The sequence below is a fragment of the Coturnix japonica genome, chromosome Z (assembly GCF_054131305.1).
Source record: "Coturnix japonica strain WE chromosome Z, WE-NBRP24, whole genome shotgun sequence".
In the NCBI taxonomy this organism is placed as follows: Eukaryota; Metazoa; Chordata; class Aves; order Galliformes; family Phasianidae; genus Coturnix; species Coturnix japonica.
Genome location: NC_140702.1, coordinates 4296124 through 4312028, shown reverse-complemented (window position 1 = coordinate 4312028; position 15905 = coordinate 4296124). Strand labels below are relative to the sequence as shown.

The window sequence follows — 15905 nt, the reverse complement described above, 5'->3', positions numbered from 1 at the left end:
TGGAATTCTATCCTGGTGTGGCAGCGCAATGGGAGGTGTTAGGGCACAGCTGAAGAGCTGACAGACAACGGACGTTTCCAAAGGAGGGTGCCAGATTAACTCTCAGCATTCTCTTGCGGGGCTCTTAGGAATGCTTCAAACCCATTTTCACTGCCTAGCTCATTTCTAGAAAGTCCAGTTGAGAAATGCTCACTTTGTCTGGGGAACGCCTCTATGCATCATGAATGAAAAATAAAATAAAATGGGCACGCGACCCTATGAAACTTACCTCTCTGCTCTTGCTGTCAGCCAGACACCTCAGATGAGCATGACGTGTCCCTGCTCCTGAATGAAGATTCACCCAAGTCTGTGTTCCTCTCTGCTCCATCTCTGGGTCTAAAAGAAACACAGAGATGATTACAAGATCATTTGTGCACACGAAAGACAAGGGTGCACACGAATTCTGTTTAGCAAGAAATACTACAGTCCCAATGGACTGCGGTGGTAGTACTTGAATCCTCATTTGGGGCTGGAGCTCAACAGGTCAACACATCAGAAATAACACAAAGTGCATCTGGAAGACGTGTCTCAAAGCCCAGAAAATCCAACACGGGAGGGGGCTGGACAGTGGACCACAAGTGTCCATTTCCATTGCAGCTCCCTGTAGAGAACAGCACCAATCAGCAGGCGTGAATCAATTCATTCACAAGCTGCACAATGACTCTGTTCTTTACATGATAAAGAAACACACAGAGATTCCTGACCAAAAAGTTGGGAGTTAATAACGACCAAAGAGGTTCCTGTTCCTACGCCTCATCCTCTCACCCCAACTCCTGGGTGATGCCCACAGGCATCAAGTCAGCTCTCAAATCCATTGAACTCCAGTCACAGAACTCCATCAAAAAGGATGTCACACATGTGACACTTACATACATTTTGCATCAGAAACGGTGATGCCAGCAGGAGCAGAGAGGTGACTGTCCCCCTGTACTCAGCACTGGTGAGACCACAACTCGAATTCTGTTTCCAGTTTGTGGCCCCTCACTGCAAGAATGACACTGAGGCATTGGAACGTGTTCAAAGAAGGGCAACAAAGCTGGTGAGGGGTCTGGAGCACAATGGGGCCATATGAGGAGAGGCTGCAGGAGATGGGAATGTCCAGCCTGGAGAAGAGGTGGCTCAGGGGAGACCTCATTGCTCTCTATAACTTCCTGAAGGGAGGTTGCAGTGAGCTGCGGGTCGGCCTCTTCTCTCGTGTCATTACTGATAGAACTAGATGGAATGGTTTCAAGCTGTGGCAGGGGAGGTTCAGGCTGGACATTAGGAAATATTACTTCTCAGAAAGGGTGGCCAGGCACTGGAATGGACTGCCCAGGGAGGTGGTGGAGTCACCCACCCTGGGGGTGTTCAAGTAATGACTGGATGTTGTGTTGAGGGACGTGATTTAGTGGGAGCTAGTGGTAATAGGAGAACGGTTGGACTGGATAATCTTTTAGGACTTTCCCAACCCTGTTGATTCTATGATTCTGTGATTCATATGCTAAGAAGCAAGGAGAGGCTCTTTTGTTAAATCTTTCAGTAGAGAGAAGAGTTGATATTCGCTTCTCCTGACAACAGAAACACGGTACCAGCTTTCTAAGCCAACCCACCTACAGCAGGCAGACAACGCATATGTAAAGGAGCACGCACATCCCCTCCGGCATCACTTGAGATGACAACCCACCTTCAGATCTCTGTGCATTTCCCTTGTTTTACAAAGATGCAGCCTCGCTGCAGCTCCATGGGTGTCACACAAGGCCTGCAGGACCTTCCTCCACAAACCCCATTTGCAGGCCTTGCTCCGTGAGGATTGCCACCTGCCCTCCTGAGCAAAAACAAGCACTAAGAACGAGAGCAAAGCACACTGGATTCGCCCTGGCCTGGCCAAGGCCCAGTCCTACCAGACAGACCCTGGGATGAAAACTACTCCACAAACACCAGATGGACACCAGCAAACAAGAAGTTGATCAGATCCAACCCGAAGCAAGCACCAAGCCTCCCCATAAAGCTCTTTGCCATCTGCTTTGTCATCACCTTTCCTTTCCCTTTCCCTTTCCCTTTCCCTTTCCCTTTCCCTTTCCCTTTCCCTTTCCCTTTCCCTTTCCCTTTCCCTTTCCCTTTCCCTTTCCCTTTCCCTTTCCCTTTCCCTTTCCCTTTCCCTTTCCCTTTCCCTTTCCCTTTCCCTTCCCTTTCCCTTTCCCTTTCCCTTTCCCTTCCCTTCCATTCCCCTTCCATTCCCCTTCCATTCCCCTTCCATTTCCCTTCCATTCCCCTTCCCTTTCCTTTCCCTTTCCCTTCCCTTTCTTTCCCTTCCCTCCACACCTCAATCCCAAAGTTGTTTCCACACCTGCCAGCACGTGTTACCTCCCACCTGCTCATTGCACAGAGCTTCAACAGCACCAAATTTGCTTCCGGGGTCCTCCTTCAACTCACTGTGCTAACACTCATGATTCAAATTACACAGAAATCCTAGCAGAAGTTCTCAGTGAGAACTGCACCTAACACCCAACACGTGTTCATAACAATGCCTGCATAAAAAGAAGCAGAGATGGCACGGCAGGGCAGACGTACTTGGTGTGCACATCTGAAGCCATTTGAAAACCTAGTTGCTCTTGCTGCAGGACCCCTGTCTTCTGTTAAAAGCTGAATGGTCACAACAACACCTGTTTCCATCAGCTGCCACCATCCAAAGCAGCCAGCCTTCTTACAGTCACCTGGCCCAAACATCCCTTTTGCTCTACACTTGATTCCTGCAAAAGGAGGGAGGCTGGCACGCAAACCATCCTTCCAACACCCCATCCCTGCAGCAAGGGATCACAGCGCTGGCACAGCTGAAACAAAAAGGGTGTGCGAGTTTCCTGTTAGCACTCAGTGTGAACAAATCTACCACTGAGCAAAACCGTGAGCCCCCACTCACCTCAGCACAGGTCAACCTGTAACCCCAGCCTTCCCCTATCCATGTGCACACACACACCCATGTGCCACCCTGCCTGCTTTGCACACTCCCATGCACGCACCACATCGTGTGCCCTCCTTTGCATTCACAGACGTGCGCAAACCATCCCAGGGAACACCTACGTGCCTACACCTTCCACAAACATCCCTTTGTGTGCACCTGTGTGCAGCCCAACTCCTCAGCACACGCACACGTTTGTGCCACCCTGTCCACGCACTCACCATGTGCCCTCCAGCACCCAAGGACTGCAGAGATGCTCCAGATTGAGCCAGAGATGGAATATCACAGTGCTGGGACATGATTGATCACTAAGGAAAACACTTGGAAGCACATTCAATCTGCAGAAGCTGTAATTACTGGGCACAGTCAGCTTTCCTATGGCTCAGCTGGAGTAGGAGGGTGCTCTCACACATCTGCTCAGGGGCTTCAGCTGAGACACTTGCACAATGCTGGGATCATTCTGATGGAAACTATGTCTTCAGATACCATGGTTAAATCCATCCAAAATGATCAAGCGGAGCCTTAGCTCTTGAGCAGCACTTCTTCCCCACCCTTCACTACTCCAAGCAGCTCCAACAAACTTCTCAGAAGAAATCCAGGCCAGCACAGACCTGGCAGACCAGAACCAAGTGCAGCTGGTGGGACTGCAGTGCCCACTCCTTGCTTCCACCCTGCTCCAGGAGGTTAAGGAGTCTGAGCCTCACTGGCCTTTGACAGCTCAAGACTTTCAGCACCTCATGCCAACATTTCTCACTAAGATACACCTCAGGCATTGAATTCTCTTCTCACTACCTCCTCCCAGTCCTTCCCTAGGAACAGAAACCATTCAGATTCTACAGCAAACTACAGCATCTGCACTGCAAGAGCACACTGAACCACCTGCAACAGTGAAACATGGTTTTGGAGAGTGGGTTTGAAAACACACCTTTAGACAGCTGTCTCCCTGTAGCCAAAAGGAAACCAAGCAGCAAAAGAAGAGTCCAGCCTGAAACATGCCCATGCTACTAGCCCAGGTTTTTCACAGTCAATGCAGAATCCATCCTGCTCTTGAGGTGACAAATGACCAGTGGGTCTCCCCTTGCTCCACACCTTCTCCTTCAAAGCCAGAAAAAGAAAGAAAAAACAAGCAGAATAACCCAGACGTACCTTTCCACACATAGAGCAGAAAGTGGAACAGAAGTTGTCTCCTTCCTGAGACATGGTGGGGAGCATCCCAGGGGAAGCCCAATCATAGAATGGCCCGGGTTGGAAGGGACCTCAAGGATCATAAGATCAATCACCTCCCTGTCCCTGCTGGCCATCCCCTCTTCTGATGGAGACCAGGGGACCATTTGCTCTCTGAGCTGCAAGAGCACGCTGATGGCTCACGTTCTGGTTTTCATCCACCAGGACCCCCAGGTCCTTCTCTGCGGGGCTTCTCTTAAGGACTGCTCCTCCCAGTCTGTAGAAATGCCTGGGATTCCTCCAGCCCAAGTGCAAAACCTTGCACTTTGCCGTGTTCAACCTCATTAGACTCACCTAGGCCAAACTCTCGGCTGAGTTCCCTCTGAATGGCATCCCTTCCTTCCACTGCATCAGCCGCACCACTCAGCAAACAGCATCTCTTGGAGGTTGCTCCCCAGTTGAGACTGCCTCAGCTTTCCAGTCAAGGCATTGACATTGGTGACTTTCCCTTTGCTAATATCCTTTGACTATTTACCACCATCTTGGTTAACACCTTTATATTAGCCACCCTTACAGAGACCAAAAGGGTTTGGGCTTCCAAACTCTCAGCAAGCATTTGGATCAGACAGCTTCCTGCTGGGGAGCCCCCTGCATCACTGCTGCCTCCTCTGGTACTGTACCCACAGATGCTTCAGAGCTCATTAGCATGGACTTCCTTCCTCCCCTCAGCAGCTGCTCCTGCATTCACCTTCATTCCTACTCAGATACCGGCCGCTTCCAGCACCAGCTGACCTGCAAGACACAGAAAGGAAAGGTGGGAGTCATGCAAACGCACAAGCCCAAGGCTGCGACACCACCACGTATGGCAGCCTCGGGAAGTCAGCTGCAACTGCAGCCTTTGTCAGAATGGAAACAGGCACCGTCAATTAAGTGTGACCTCTGAACTCATTGCCACCATCAGAAATAGGCACTGAAATCGCTCACTTCACTGCAGCTGGTTACCTCCAAATACTTGCTGATGGTGTCATCTGCAAACTTGCTGAGGCTGCATTTGATTCCACTGTCCATGTAGCCTAGAAAAATGTTAAAGAACACTGGTCCCAACACCACCCTCCACCTGGACACTGAGCTATTGACTGCAGCTCTCTGAGTGTGACTATCCAGACAGTTCCCTATCCTGCAACTGGTCCATCCATCAAAACCAGTTTTCTCCAGTTTGGTGACCAGGATTAACCTCAGGAACAGAGTTCCTGCATAGAATCATAGATTTACCCAGGTTGGAAAAGACCTTGAAGATCATCAAGTCCAACCGCAGCCTAACAAGTACCCTAACTCTAAAAACCCTTCACTAAATCATATCCCTGAGTACCACATCCAAACGGCTCTTAAACACAACCTGGGACGGCAATTCAACCACCTCTCTTGGGAGCCTATTCCAGTACCTAAAATCTCTAGTACCTAAATGTCTCTAAAAAGAGCACAGGTATTAATCTGACCAGAAAGGTTCCTGTTTGTTCATAAAATGAGCCTTTTTCCGCTCCATCTTGCATAGGCCACTGGGCACAGGGTAGCTGGGAGACCACAGAACAAGTGGTTCTGTGAGCAAAAGGGAAAGCACTGCCTAATCCAACTCCTCCAATCTCTGCGCTCTGCCAGGAGGGACATGTCCAAATAGGGTGGCAGATACACACAGGAGAGAAATATTTCCACTTCCCTCAGCCAACACTGCTCTGAATTTCTATGGGACACACAATTAGATGAAAAGGCATTTGACAAAGAAGGAAATGAAAGAGTTTAGTCTGCTGTGTCATTCTCTCGGTAGACAAAATAACTAACCCTCGCCAGTGTTAGTTCAAAGAATAGGCAGATTTTATCTCCTGACATGAGCAGTAATTCAAAGAAGCTGGTATATGATCCAGTATCCTGCATATTCACTGCAGGCAGGCAAAGACATTATGAGATAAGGGAGATCTACACATCACTTGTTATGAACACCTCATAAAGATAAAACCACACACAATGGGAGAGTTTATGAAGAGGACTACTCTTGGACTGCTTTCCAAGAGGCATCAATTAGTAACTCTCTTTGCTCATTTTTCACACTACTCTACAGTGTTCTCCTGAGCCCCCTTACTCCTGTTGCCAACTGCTGATGCAGGGAATCCTGAGGAACCAAGGATTCATAGTTGTTCCATCAGTAGTCCTTGGTCAGCTCTCCCTCCCTGCCCCTTCTGTTTTGATCCCACTAACCAAATTTCAGTTAGTCTGAAAAGAGGATGGAAACCTCAGCAGCAATTAGTTTCTAAATATCTTGCAATGGGCAGTTTGTAGGAGCCCCATCTCAATGCCCACAGCACAGGAGGCAGGACTGCTTAGCCCATGCACTAGTGCATTTACCAGCACAGATGTAAGCCCAGATCTATGCACACCAAATACAGGCTCTCAGTTTGCACAAGGAGGCATCCACGGAGCTGAAGTATTAGGCAGATATTGTGGTGGGGCAGCAGTTATTGAGACGCCAGACAGAAAGGACACAGATAAGGTGGCAACTCAGCTTTACCATTATGACTGCTGATGGAACATCTAATTTCACTGCTCAAAAGAGAACTTCCATATAACTGGAAAGGATGAAATTCACAGGGGAAACCACACACAGACACACACAAAAGCAATACAAAGGAGATGAAGGATGGTTCACATACTGGTGATTCACTCTGAGACGCAAGCAAATGAAAGAGTATCCCCAACCATTTGCCTCCCCAAATGCTAAATATATAAACTTATTGCAGTGATAGCTCCGCCAGACGTGAGTCATACACTGTAAAACCTTATGGGGTCAATCAGTTTAACTTCAGAAATTCATTACACCACCAAAAACAGACCGGTGTGACCAGGCTGGTTCATTTCAGCTCTTCAAAACTGTTGATAAAACTGCCTGAGAGCTGAAATGCTTACCAGCAAAAGCTAAAAACTGTAAATCAAATGTAATAAGCTGGCTTTGTCTACTGTATAGAAACGATGCCTGAAAAAAAGAAAAGAAAAAAAAAAAAAAAGAACCTAAACCAGAACAAATGGAATGGCTGCATAAAACAGCCAGTACTGAAACAGCAACCCAACCTGGCTGCAGACTGAGAGAGAAAATGAGAGTTCACCAAAGTCATGGGACAGGACAGATGTTCATGTTCATGCTAACACTGAACCCAAGTGGCCACATGAGGACAGCATCTAGTAGGAAATCAGAAAAAAGCATCCTTTCAGAAGTCCCTTTGGCAGGTGGCATCTACCAGGGCACAGCAGACCCGTGTGTTCAGTAACCAGTCTGATGCTTCAGAGCCCACTGATGAGCTACAAACTGGGGTTTAACCAGTGCAACACAAGGAGGGAAAATCTGTCTTGAACATAAAGAAGAAAGAGAAAGGTATCCAAAAGGACTAACGAAGAAATGCTCAAACTGCCCAGGAAGCATTTTTTCCTGTGGTGCAAAACACAGTTTATTTGCTCATTCAGGTAAACATACCATGAACCTTTCGGGTAGCTGATGTCTTGTCTTCAGCTGCTTGGCACGTGCATGTTCCCTGATCTTCATATAAACACTTGTGAAAAATGAGACTTCTCTTATTTCCCTGGGAAGTAATGCCCACTTTTTTACTTTGACGGAGCTCCTTCCCATCCTAGAAGGGAAAATATCAAGTCAGATCTCCATGAGTCCTTCCATCTCTGCACTGAGCAAAGGCAGCCTTCAGATCTATGCTTAATTCACCCACTTCCCTAGAATTAATGGAACTGTGCTTACTGGAACATATGCTGAAGCTTAAGCACAGTGCAGTGTTTTCAACATGCAGGAATGGCTATAGAACATGCAGAAATTCTGGCTGATCTATGACAGCTTAAAGCACTGCAGAGGACTGTTAACAAGCCCGTTTGGACATCACCTTGAATAAATGACATTATCCCCAAGTAAGGGAAGGAACAGCTGAGCACCGGGGAGGTACACAAAGTGCCAGAGCAAATTCTCACACTGTCAGGTGCAAAGAAAACTGAGATTTCACCCTAAAACCCAGTTCACAACAAGGCTACAAAATCCTGGCTGAGAATTTCTCTGTTAGAGTTGAAGCTCAAGACTGTGCTCCAACCAACAATATTTTGTGCAGCAAGACTTCAGGAGTTCACAAGAAACCCAAAACAAACTTCCATTTTAACTTGATAAATGAACTCAGGACATAAAACAAACAGTGCTGATCTGGGCAAGTAAAAGAGCATAAAGAAAAGAGAGAAGTACAAAAGCTATCAAGCAAAAGCTCAGACTCGCATCCCTTTGAAGTGAAATAAAAGGCTCTCATTCATTTCCAGAGAAGTCAGAAAGGAAAATACCATTACATGCCATACCTTGAACCACTTGACGTCCACCTTGGGCCTGGACAGCTCACACTCAAATGTGACCTTGTCCTTCTGAGTGACGCTAATGTCTGCCAATGGTTTGCTGATTTTCAGACACTTCTGAGAAGGAGAAAGAAGGATGTGGATTTAGTTGGGAATTAGGTCTCTAGGAGCATCTGGCATAAGGAGTAATGAAAGGCAGTGCCTACTCTCCATGCGTACTAGAACTTGTCATTATCAACAAAAAAACCTAGTGTTTTGAGCACATTATCATTACTTGTGCTAGGGGAGGAGAGGGGAAGGGAAAGGGGAAGTCCACGGTCCTCTAAATTCAGGCTTCTTATCCTAAAGCTCAACAGCAAATAGCAGTCCACTTCCCTACATTGCTAGACTCCGAGCATTTAAAGAACATCACCTGACCTCATTATGAGCTCTAACATAGCCAAAGGAATTAATATATTCAAATATTCTCTTGAGTGATGAGAAATATGGAGCATAAGTTCAGACTTCTGCTGTTAAACTCTCACTTCTCTCAGAAACCAGGGTAAGAGTTCAATGCTGTTTAAGATGAACGACTCATATTTTAAAAAACTCATCTCATTAAGGCTTGGATTCCCTACTACAATTAGCTAAATTCCACTTTGGATCATGCTTCACCATGGATCACTTAGGGCTTCAGCCACTTAATGGAACTAACTCAGTTAAAAGTCAGGGGTAAAATAAAAACTCTATTGTCCTAGCAGAGAGATTTGCAATGGAGTAACTTAAGTAAGGATGGGAGACTGAAGGTGCTGGGGAAGACATCCAGGTTTAGCTACAGGGCATGCATGCAGAATCACAATACAAAGGCCAGACAGAGAAATCAGAGCTTCCTGAGAATTAATGGGGTTGTTTCTACATACCCACCCTATCTGCCAGTGTAAACCCTTCCAGTGAAAAAAAGGAAAGCTACATATAGGTGGGGAGAATTGTTGGTGAAATTATTTGTGATATTTTTGCTAATAATACGCCCAAAATCCTGGAGCAAGACTTCAAGATAAGCAACTCAGTCTGTGTAAGTAGACTTACAGAAGAGAACCATAAAGCTTATGGAAGGGAAATGACAAGTTAATCCACAGCTAAAACAGAGTAGAGACGAATAGTAGGAGCTTGTTTACTTTGCAGAAGTGTGAGCTTTAACCACTGCTGAGCGCCTAGTACAAAAGTCTGAGCCAACAAATTTCACCACCCTGGGAGATGATGGAGAAGAAGAAACCACTTAGGAGCACATAAAAGATGTGTCCCTAAGTGTATGAGCTCCTTTCTGTATGAGCATCTTCAAAGAGCCAACAGAGTCAATGATTTTATTGGAAGCATCAGATTTTATGACTCGCAGGAAGTGATCACCATAACTCACACTCACATCTCCTGCCTGTAGAGGAGATCCTCCTTGCATCTAGAAAGACGCAAGAAGAAAAGAGGCAAAGAAGGGGTAAAAAAAAATCCCATCTTACATTTGGGATGCTTAATTCCAGCCTTGAAGGCTGATTAGCCCACTTAACAGCTGTGCTCTTCAGAAGCAGTTGTTCCACAGCTATTCAGAGAGAAAGACAAGTTTTGTACTTGGTTGTTAACACAGAGAACAGCATAAACACACAAATGAACTCAACTTTGCAGTGTTGTAATGGCCGATGAGGGAAGCCAAGGATCCTTCCACACTGTCAGCCTTCATTTCCAGAGACATACCTTTGGGGGTGATGGTAATGCTGCTCTTGTCATCTCTGGACTCACAGAAGTACTCTCCCTCATCCTCAGCCCGGATCCCTGTTATTGTCAGGGTTCTTCTGACCCCTTCCTCATCAATCTGGAAACATTTGCTGGGTTTGATCTCAACTGCATTCCTGCGCCACACCACCTTCCCTTTGACACGGCTCCCTTCCTCTTCCTCTAAGCCACATAAACAGCTGCTTAGTGCTCCCAAAGCGAATGCTCACTTGTTGTTTCCAACTTGAAGGTCACCTTCTGGCCAGCAGCCTCGCAGATGTATTCTCCAGCATCTTTCTTCTCCAGCTGCTCCACAACCAGACGCCGTGTTTTGCCCACAGATTCCATTCTGAACTTTCTGGAGGAGGCAAGCAGTCTTCCATCCTTGTACCATTTTACTTCGCTTGGATCCTGTGCTACTTCACAGCTGAGGGAGGCACTTGCTGCCAGGGCAGCACTCACCTCTTTCTGCACCTGCTCCTGGTTTATAAACACAGGTTTTGGCTCTGAGGGAAGAAAAGAAAAAGTATTGACTGAGGGACTGAAATGAGACCATCTTGCAGGTCTGTATGTACAGCTTGGAACAGGTTTAGGTTACCACTTGTGCCCAAACTAATAACCTTCACTAGAGAATATCAGCTCTTCTGTTGAAACTAAGTGTTAAATCTAGGCAAGAAAGAACCTAGGAGCTGAAGAAACCAAGAGGGTCCAAATACGCCTAGTATTTGAAATGTAGGAGAACAGATAAACCCTAAATAAATGGGCTTCCACTTCTATTAAATGGTTTGCCCTACAAAAGGCTGTAGAAGTGCAGAATATTTCTGACGCACTTACATCATGGACTTCTCTAGTGCTAGCCAGCTTCTAACAGCAGCCCAATTTTGAAGAAGCTTCCTATGCTTGTTTGGGTCCCAGGAAAGATCCCAGGGTCCTGATGTTGATACCAAGACAGAGGCTCCAAGGATGAATGCAGGACTAGTAGGTGTGAGGGGGACTGACATTGCCTTTTATTTGCAGTGGAGACATGGAAGACCACTCATTCAGATCATCCGTGCAAGCATATTCAGGCATACCCAGCTCAGGTGACCGGGAAGGCTCCTGCTCCCCAGCAGTCATGGCAAACCCTTCCAGGACCTGTCCCCTATCTCCTTCCTCCTCGCTGTCACTCTGTGAAGCCTTCTGCTGCCATCCCTTTCCCTTCCTTCATGACTTTCTCCTCTGCATGCTGTCTGAATTCTGAGTGGCAGCAGCTGCCCAGGAGGGTAAGTTCAGCTCAAGTTGCTGTGCTGCTGACCGTTGCAGTACGTGCAATCCCAGGATTCACACCACAGCTCTACCACCAGCACTGCAGTCCACTGAAGGCCAGGGAGCAGGGCAGCAAGCCAATGCAAGAATGCAGTTGATACACTCTACATTTGATCTCCCTGCTTGTATTGACTGTAGAAGCATCATTCTCTCCACCCATCTCCAACAGCCCCTGTTTTGACTGATGGTTTTCAGGGGAGGTTCAAGTTGGATGTTAAGAAAAACTTCTTCTGAAGAGGAATGGTGATGTGGTGGCACAGCTTTGCAGGGAGCTGGTGGGGTCACCATCCCTGGAAGTGTTCAATAACCATGGAGATGTGGCACTGAGGGACGTGGGCAGTGTGCATGGTGGGATGGGTTGAGGCTGGATGTGGGGATCTTGGTGGTCTTTTCCAACAGCAATGATTTGATGAAGATCAGAAGGCTTGATTATTAGCAAGACAACAAACATGGCCTAGACCAACCAGGTGATGCAAAACTTCTCACAAATGCAATGGAGCTTTGGCCCACTTCAAATAAGGATTTCAGCGTGCACCACAAATACTGAGATAATGAGATGGCAGAATCAGCCCTTTTTACTCTAGTTTTCTATAGGTTTCCAAGGTGTGCAGCACTTGTTTCTTTTAAGCAAGAAGGACTAATCTGCATCCCATAATGCTCAACACTGAGCACCTAACATTCACGATGTCCTTAAAATGGGATTGTTCTGTGCTACCAGTGGAACCCTGGGGTAGAGGAACCCTGAAAATCTTTCTGAGTGCAATGGGAAGAGGATTAATTAAGACTCAGAAAGCCAGTGCACTTTGGGAGAAGCTAGTAAGATGAGGATTTCTGTAGTGAAAGAGCCAACCACTCCAAGAGTACTCATAATCCCTCCTGACTTTCACACCACATCATTTTGCAGTGAGGGCTGGACTGGCACGTCATGTTACAGTGGTACACATGAGAAATACAGCAACGGTAGCTAGGCAAGCACTCTCCACGTATGGAGGTATTACATTACCCTGTGCATCCATGAGGTCATCCGGTCTGAAAGAGAACAGAAAACCTTTGGTTTCTGAGGCAAACAGCTAATAATAGCCCTCAGCTAGTAAAATTCAAGTGTAAAAGCACTACATTTCTGGGTTTTCCCCCTACACCTCTGCAATAAGACGTGGGCTGGCTTTGGCTGCTGAGGATTAACTTGGTTGATTCCAGTTGTTGCCATAATCTTTCTGTCATCATTTATATTTCATTTTCTCTGACAGATACCTCCCAAATCTACCCTTTCTGTAATCCACTCTTTGCTGAAACTGCCAATTTCCTGAGCCAAAAGCATGAGCTACACAACTTACGGAACAGATCCAAAGGCCACAGAATCACATCCACGTGGTGTGGGAACAGTGAGAGCTGATAGTTTAGAGTCTACACCACAGGCAGCAGCAAAACTGTCTATTATAGGAGCAGAGATATATTGCACACCAGGGACTGAAGGAGCAGAATGCCCCAAGACGGAGAGAGCAAAGACTGCAACTTTTACAAGGGAACAGAACGCAAGCTATGCCCTGCAAGGAGACCAGGTCTGTGTGAGCAGAAAGGCAGTAGACTCCCAGTACAGTTGCTCCTCCACAGAGCTGATCAAATGCCAAACCTTGACCAGGATTAAGCTCCAATGTGTTCACTGCCATAAGAAAGAAGAGGAGAAAACAGATTCCCTGTCCTGATCAGCTCAGAATACAAGACGAGAACTGTAAAGTTAACAGAGAACAAGCTGACTTATGAGCAAAAACCAGTAGAGTGCAGCTACAAATAAAACAGAAGACAAACCCTTGTCATCAGCCAGCTCACTAATGGTCACTCAGAATGCAGCTGATGTGCCCATGGCTATCTGGAGTCTAAGTTAAAATTTAGCGGATCTTGTGCAAAATATACTGACACCAGAGCAATCTCTACTGCAGCTGGAGTGAGAGATCTGCCTCCGTGCTAAACTCTCAGACTAATGAGATACGTACAATTAGAAAGGTATCAATGGATTCATGACTGATCATTACATTTACAGAACATGAAACGAATGGTCGTCAACGTGGGATTCAACAAGCCAAAGGCAAGTGCAATGCCTCTGACTAAAGGTTCTTAGGACACTGACAACCAAACCTTCTCAGTGCAGCCACAGTAGAGATCTGTAACTACTACTGCTGAAATATCAACTGGCAGAGCAGTGTTGCACATTGTACAAATCACAGTTGGACATCCATGGACAGCTGATGATAAAAGTAATTGTAGGGGAAGAGCTGGATGAAATATTGTTAAAAACAAAGAATCATTTTAGCTGCATGTTTGTAAGAATTTATTTTCATCCTCCCCAAAACAGTTTCATGGCAGAATCAAGAGGACACGTTCACACAGACGTTTCCACAGCCAGACTATGGAATAATCAAAGAATATCAACCAAAATGTGTTTCCTACCAGTTACATGAATCTTGAAGGTGAGTTTCTGGCCAGCAGCCTCGCAGCTGTACTCCCCTGCATCTTTCTTCTCCACCTGTCTCACCACCAGCCGACGCTGTTTGCCCTCTGACTCAGCCTTGAACTTCTTGCTCCAGGTGATCAGTTTCCCTCCTTGTTCCACTTCACCTCTGTCTTCTCCTGGGCCACCTCGCAGCTCAGCGTGGCATTTTGAGTCAGTACAGCCTTCACCTCCTTTTGTACCTTGTCCTTGTTTGTAAACACGTCTTCTTTCTCTGCAGGGACATCACAACAGTCACACCGTTTTGCTGTAGTCTGCTGCAGAGCTTACTCCAGCTCCCCGTTTTCACTATACTTGCCCTTCACATTGAGCATTCTGATGCCTCATTAAGACAGGAAAATACTTTCCCCTCTATTTTGCTTTGGGAAATATCACTTCATATCATATCATATCACATCATATCATAACAGAAAGCTAAACATTTCGCAGTCTGATAGCAGATTTGGACATGAGATTTAGAACACCTGCATGCACTGCTGAACCTCCTCCCTTCTCTTTTTTCCTTCTGATGTCTTTCTACATTTCCAGTAAATCAGAAGGGAACGGCCCTCTAGAACAGGTTGCCCAAGGAGACTGTGGATGCTCCATCCCTGCAGGCATTCAAGGCCAGGCTGGATGTGGTTCTGGGCAGCCTGGGCTGCTGCTTGGCAACCCTACACATAGGAAGAAGGGGGTTGGAAACTGGATGAGCACTGTGGGCCTTTGCAACCCAGGCCATTTATCAGTCTGATTATTGGCATTTTCCACCTCATTGTGTCATTCAAATTTTGTAACCAGATCTCTTCAAACACCTCCCCTTTTCTCACTCCTTGCATGCCTGGTGTACAATGGGAAAACATGTTGATGACTTCAGTTCTTCATGGCATCAATTTCTGTTTTAGCATGAGACAAGTCATCCTTAAGAGACCATAAAAGCAAGCGATGAAATCGCTAACTACTGTGACATACCAGGTACCACATCTGATTGCTGTGGAACATAACAAGCACATATGGGACAGTACACAATTCAACATCAACTCAGCAATGACTGACATCACTCCCATAGAAATTCTGAAACAGAGCTGTGAAAACTGAAAAGTAAAACATTCAGCATTTTCATTGGCATTTTGGTAAAGTTGCTGTAATAAAGTAATAATAATGTAATGTAATGTAATAATGCAATAACTTCCTCCATTTTAAAGCCAGAGAATCCTGCCCTCTGAACAACGAGGAACAAGATTTGTGGTGCTCTGTTAAACTTTTTCCAGCTCTACAGCATCTTTCAAAAGGCAATGGGACCAGTAGGCTGCATTCCTATGTACCATCCCACCTGCCCCCGTGTTCTAGGGAACTCCACAACTCCAACAGAAGATATTATCATAGTTAAATGCCTTTTGGCTTACCCCTGAAGTAACCTTCTCCATGATTTTTATTGCAACTTTTTCACCAGTAAGAAGATGCCGCCCGAGTTTTACCTTTGCAAAACCACCTACAAGTCAAAACACAGATGCTTAAAGTTGAGTGTGAATTCTTCTCTAATATAATATTACAGGTAAAGCAGAGTACCTAGCATACACTGTGTGTAATGCTTCAATTAGAGGAAGAGGTAATCAGCACCATCAATTTCCAACTGGTTTCAAAAATCCAATTTCATGTTTATACAAATGAAACCTGACTTAGAGAACTGACAAGAGCTGTCAATCTATTCTCAGATTAATTCTAGAGTGGTGAGACAGACTGTTAGGCGTGCTGTTTCTGTACAAAGATGACACTTACCCGTTCCAACTGTTTCATGGAATTCCTAGTACTTGACAATTCCCTCGTAGTCACTGACAGACATCCTGAATGTGCAAGAAC

General features: G+C 46.1%; 1 long non-coding RNA gene across 2 annotated transcripts; it reads right to left on the bottom strand.

The window, feature by feature from the left end:
- Nucleotides 1–11: 11 nt before the first annotated feature.
- On the bottom strand, nucleotides 12–12533 carry LOC146753605 (uncharacterized). Of its 2 annotated transcripts, none has more exons than XR_014940064.1 (4): nucleotides 10241–12533; nucleotides 7656–8635; nucleotides 4493–4930; nucleotides 12–375 (listed from the first exon to the last, which is right to left on the bottom strand). It is a non-coding gene; the product is annotated as an uncharacterized LOC146753605 (long non-coding RNA). The 2 variants fall into 2 exon arrangements; XR_014940063.1 differs by lacking the exon at nucleotides 12–375 and adding an exon at nucleotides 3915–4069.
- Between the last annotated feature and the right edge of the window lie 3372 nt (nucleotides 12534–15905).